Below are 6,461 nucleotides of genomic sequence, written 5' to 3'. Positions count from 1 at the left end.
TACTAGATTCTGAAGCCATCTTGGGTATGATCTCTCTCTTTCTCTTTCTCTCTCACCCACTCAACTTGAGATTGCTGGTGCTTGTTCCTGCTTTGTATATGGAAAAAAAAAAAAGGTTGGTAGTAGTAAACCTATGCAACAGATTAACCTAGGAAGTCTTCTAGAGGAATTGCTAAAACCTATGCAACAGATTTCCAAGAAAATACAGAGTGATGAATCATATTTGCACTAGATAAGTCGAAATTTGATTTATTTGCTATGCACTTTGGAAACCGTAGTACGTACTCTTGAAATTGCAAATTTTTCAGTCTATCAAATCTTTCTCTGTTAGAAATTAGAATGCCCCCCAAAAAATACAAGCTCGTTTTTATATATAATTGATAAAATGGGCTCTAAATACTGAAGAATATTTATATTGAAGTATATTTTTATAATTTATAAAATAGGCAAAGGGCCTTGAATATTGAAGTATATTTTTATGCATCGGTGACCCGCTACACAGTTATGTTACTAAGATGTCTCATAGGATCCCAACTCGTTGAACCTGTCTCATATAGGTCCTTCCTAGCAAGAGGGAAATGCACCCAAAGGCGGCTTCTCGGAAATCAAATATATGTTGGAAAGAAAAAGAGAAAGTATATTGCGACTTTGCGAGGACTTCTAGGACTACTTGATTTCTAATAAATACTAGTAGTATCAACGTTTACAGAATACAAATAAATGCTGGTTTATGATCAGTTGAAGGTAAATTGAAAGAATTAATATTTAGTTTTCAAAATTTATGTAATTGTATACGATTTTCTATAAAGTTTATAGTAAAATGCTAAAGTCAAAGATATAATAAATTTGATTCCATTTGTAGTATAAAATTTTTACAGATTGATTTTCATTCAATGTTTGACTCTCATAACTTAAAAGTTTGGCTCCGCTCCTAATTATAATTCATTAACAACTATATATATATATATATATCTAAGTTCATAATCTTAATTAACATAATCTTGGACAGATAACTCATATATTCAAATTTTGCACAAAAGTTAGATCTAACTTTGTTATTATCACAATTGAATTTTTAGTGCTGATAAGGATAATATTATTTTTGGTGGTGATTCAATGAAAATATAATAATTTGACAATATTGTAATTCAAAATTTACAATGTAATACACAGCCTGCCTCAATTACAGACCGCACCAAATAACAAGCCCAACAAGGAGAGGTGACGAGATCCAACACAGGCCCAATATCACCAAATACCCAGGCCCACAAGACTCCACATAGGCCCAACTTCGGGAAGCTCCAGATAGGCAGCCCAGCAAGGACAAGAAAGGAGAAACCACAGTCCAGACCCAATTGGATTTGTGCTTGCTCTAAACCACACAGTAACAACGGATTTTGTGTGTTTGTTCATATTTTTAATAAATGATGATCTTATTTATGATTCAAATGTAATTAAAATTGTCAAAGAACATCCAACATCCAATATTAGAGCTTATTTATAATTTAAATATCACCAAATTGTCTATATATAAATCCCAATACACTTTTTTTTTTTAATTAGCATGCTCTAATAATTAAGTATACATCTAGATCTTAATGTATAAATCTCATTATAAATTATACATCTCTTTGAAAATTTAAATTAAAAGTCTGGACTCCATAAACCATGGTGTCCATGTGTTTTTTTTTTTTATTTTAATTTCTTGCACTGTTTGGTGGTGGGCCCCACATGTGGGAAATTAGGATATGACGTGAAGAGTTGCTTTGGAACAGTCAAGTCAACATTGGTTTGCGATGGATACATTTTATTATTAGAAACATTTTGTAGTTTTCCTCCAATTCAATTGTTCACTAATCTGTTAACTTTGAGTAAAATTAGGTCGGAGCAAGGAATTCGGATCACCTGAGGTACGTAACAAAATATTACTGTTTGAATCTGGACTGTCCAATGACAATCTGCAGTCTGCACGAGTACTATTAAAGTAACTCACTGTCTCAAATTTAAATTAACTCACTGTTTCCACTAATCTAAGCCTTCATCGAAACACACTCTCACTGTCTCACAAGATACGAGTCCCGAAGCAAGAGCCTGGTCTCTTGAATGAATAAAAAAAGGGGTCTACGTGGGTGGGGGAGGGGTCTGCGTGGAAGGAAGGAAGGGTGCGTCCCAACTCCCAAGTCCCAACATTTTTTTTATTTATAATATACAATATAGAGTTAGGCTAATATGACATTGGTGTTATTTGAAACTAAATAACACCAAATCTTAAACTCTTAGATCTGCTTTAAGATTCGTACAAAATAAAGTGCTTAAACAGTAAAAGCGGATATTACGAATCTTAAAGCAAATCTAAGAGTTTAAGATGTGGTGTTATTTAGTTTCAAATAACACCAATGTCATATTAGCCTAACTCTACAATATATATATTTTTGTTTTCATTCCATGGACGCCGTAGTTGGTGGCATACCGCATACGTACGTCCCGTACGTATATATTCTCTTTCATTCCGCTTTTCGATCTGGTGAGACGTCATAAACAATGGCCGGCGTCCATCTCGGACTCTACAATTTATGGCGGTTTCATTTTCTTATGATTCAAAATATTCAAAATATTTTCTGATTTGTATAAATTTATCTTTTTATTTTCCAATAATAAAAAATTCGTTGAGTAAAGGTTAGTCCTAAAAGATTGGATCCCAACTGTGTTGTGTTGTGAGCTTATATAATCTAATCTAATCTAATTTATAGATTTGTTGGCGCACCATGATTGTAATGATGGTAATGCTCAAGTAACGGGTCAAGATTGCTTCTTTCCAAATCATAACAAATAATCTGGGGGGGAATTTTATGTATATCCCTCAAAAACTTTGAATATTTGAAAAACTCATAAATTTATCTATTTTATTGTTTTCTCTATTAAAATTCATTTTAAAATATAAAGTACACATTTACTCTTTATTAAAAAAATTGTAACATGTTTTAGAAAAAATTTAGTCTTCTGATATCCGCCGAAAAATTGCTATGAATTGAATCTCTCCGTCTTCACTGAACAACTATTTTATCACATTAATTTCTTTTTTTTTTGGGGAAATGAAACAGAGACAGACTCACTCACATGATTAGGAGTGAAAACGGAGCGGATAATGCTGATACCATATCCGTATCCGCCTTACAATGAACGGATATGAATACAGATACGGATAGTAAACAGATATCAAAATTCAAAACCAAATCTGCTTTAAACGGATACGGATACGAAGCGGATAATTTACGAATACAGATTCGAATACGAATAGAAACGAATAATTATTGGATAATTAAGTTATATGAAATTTTAGGAGTAAAGCTAGCGTGTGACATGCTCACCAAGAAAGTTTGGTGAGCATAACTCCAAAAGTATATCGGATCGACGTCAAATATCAAATCCAAACCGTTGAAATCTATGTACTTCATGAGTGATGCATATACATGCAAAATTTTGAAAGTTTCGAGTTTATTTTCTACACGGTCAAGTGGTCAAAGAAATAATAAAAATTGAATATATAAAATAACTTATAATAAAATGTTCATTTCTTTGACCACTTGACCGTGTAGCAAATAAACTCGAAACTTTCAAAATTTTGCATATATATGCATCACTCATGAAGTACATGGATTTCAACGGTTTGAATTTGGCATTTGACGTCGATCCGATATACTTTTGGAGTTATGCTCACCAAACTTTCTTGGTGAGCATGTCACACACTAGCTTTACTCAAATTTTAGATATAAATATGAAATTATTAATTAATAAAACTTAAATATAAATAAAAAATGAATAATGCCTATACGTGGCATAGAGTATAAACAAGAAAATACATTCAAAAGGCTCATATCCAATAAAAACTTCACAGTGGTGTAGAATTTGGACAAAAGATGTTTGACAGTGACTCATCTAATAGCGTCCCGTGATGTGATTAAAGAAAACAAAGGAAAAATTTTGTTGTCCGGATGCCTGAGCGAGTAGTCCCACAATAAATGTGAATCTAAAGATGGATAGTATATAAGGTAGCGACTTCAAGTTATCATTTACAGCTAAGTGAAAATAGCAGCGTAGTTTATTAGATCCGGATAACACAACGGATGTCCGCTCTGTTAATGCTTTAGTATCTGTATCCGGTTGTTTTATTAGATCTGGATCTTACTCTGATTGCGGACTATTTTCAGCCCTTGACATGATTAGGGCTGGCAAAAAAATTCGAGGTTCGTGATTCGATTCGGGTTTGATTCGAGTTTGATTCCACTCGAAATGGGTTCGAATTGAAACAAACCAAACCAGGTTCGGTTTGGAATTAATTCAAACCAAACCCAAACCTAGCCTGGTTTGATCGAAATGGGTTCAATCATTTTTATGGTTCGAATCTCATAATAACATCGGCCGTCCATTTACCTGATGAAATTAAAATCCAAGATAAAGAGTCATAATTTAACTTAGCCGATACTCTATCGCTCTCAAATCTCAATAACCTAGTTCTTTCTCCACCTCTCTCTAACTCACTCTCCCTCTAGCTTTAAAATCTAGCCGACGGTCTCGGCGACTGGTTGTCTCTCCGGTTGTCACTCCTCTCTCCGTCCTAGATGACTGTCTCTCCTCTCTCTTCGATCGTCTCTCATAGTTCATACCAGGAAAGCTGTTTCTGATGTATTTTTTCATTAACAATTTTTCAACTTAAAAACACTCATTTCATAGTTCATACCGGTAAAAGGAAGCCATGTGAATTGTCATGCGCGAAAAAAATTAATGTATAAACTACCGGTATAACTAGGACTGCTAAAAAATAATTTAGTTCGTGATTCGATTCGGGTTCGATTAGAAAAATGTGTAGTTCGAAATGGGTTCGGTTCGAAACGAATCAAACCAGGTTCGATTCGAAACGAATCAAACCAGGTTCGGTTCGAAACGAATCAAACCAGGTTCGGTTCGAAATTAATTCAAACCAAACTCAAACCTAAGGTAAGTTCGGTTTGGTTCGTTGCCACCCCTAGACATGATGCATATTGAATTCATTTCTTGATATTAGGTAAATATCTGAATCCGTATTCAGAAATTATTTCGGATACGGATCTTAATCGGATCGCGGATTATCCGGTTCTATTTTCAGCTCTTGACATGATACATATTGAATTCATTTCTTGATATTGGGTAAATATTCGAATCCGTATTCAGAAATTATCCGGCCATTTTTATTAATACCCTTCAAAAAAACAAAATTTTAAAAATAACCCCTTCAAAAAAAACAAAAATTTTAAAAATAACCCCTTCAAAAAAAACAAAAATTTTAAAAATAACCCCGTAACCCTTTTTTTTTTAAAAAGCCCTGACCGCCTGAATCTGGGGCGGTCCAAAAATCAAGCAGACCGCCTCAGACTCAGGCGAGCCACACTCCAACCAGACTGCCCCTGAGAGGGGCGGTCCTCTTATTTTATTTTTATTTTTTTGAAAGTTGTGTTTTTTTTTAAAACAGAATTTTTTTTATTTTTTTATTTTTTGTATTGAAATATTAGAAATATTGAATATATTTCTTTAAATCAAATTATATTGTATTCCATCTATTTTTAAAGAAATATATTCAACATTTCTAATATTTCACTACAAAAAATAAAAAAATAAAAAAATTTCTGTTTAAAATAAAACACAACTTTCAAAAAAAAAAAAATTTAAAAATAAGAGGACCGCAGACCGCCCCTCCCAGGGGCGGTCCATTTTTTTTTTTTTTTGTAGTGAAATATTAGAAATGTTGAATATATTTCTTTAAAAATAGATGGAATACAATATAATTTGATTTATTAGAAAGACTGCAACAAATAACTTGGATCAATATTTTTCAGGCTGGATTTTTCGTGGCTGTAAGAAAAATTAATATATTTCTTTATGTGTTATTGGACAAAAATAAAAATGCTTAGATTCCGAGTTATCGATCCCGGTTCAAAAGTCACTTCTATGTAATCTAGAAAATATTGTAATCCTTTTAGAACATTTAATTTATGAAAAGTTGTATCTATTTTTGAAAAAAAACAAAAACTTTAAGTTATTTAATATTTGTTATTCAAAAAGAATTCTCAAAATAGATACAACTTTTTATAAATTAAATGTCCTAGAAGGATCACAATATTTTCTAGATTACATAGAAGTGACTTTTGAACCGGGATCAATAACTCGGAATCTAAGCATTTTTATTTTTGTCCAATAACACATAAAGAAATATATTAATTTTTCTTACAGCCGCGAAAAATCCGGCTTGAAAAATATTGATCCGGGTTATTTGTTGCAGTCTTTCTAATAAATCATTATATTGTATTCCATCTATTTTTAAAGAAATATATTCAATATTTCTAATATTTCAATACAAAAAATAAAAATAATAAAAAAAATTATGTTTAAAAAAAAAAGAACTTTAAAAAAAAAAAAATAAGAGGACC

The sequence above is a fragment of the Carex rostrata genome, chromosome 10 (genome assembly GCF_964058835.1).
Source record: "Carex rostrata chromosome 10, lpCarRost1.2, whole genome shotgun sequence".
NCBI lineage: Eukaryota > Viridiplantae > Streptophyta > Magnoliopsida > Poales > Cyperaceae > Carex > Carex rostrata.
The sequence above is the reverse complement of the archived record's forward strand: the minus strand, read 5'-3'. Positions refer to the sequence as shown.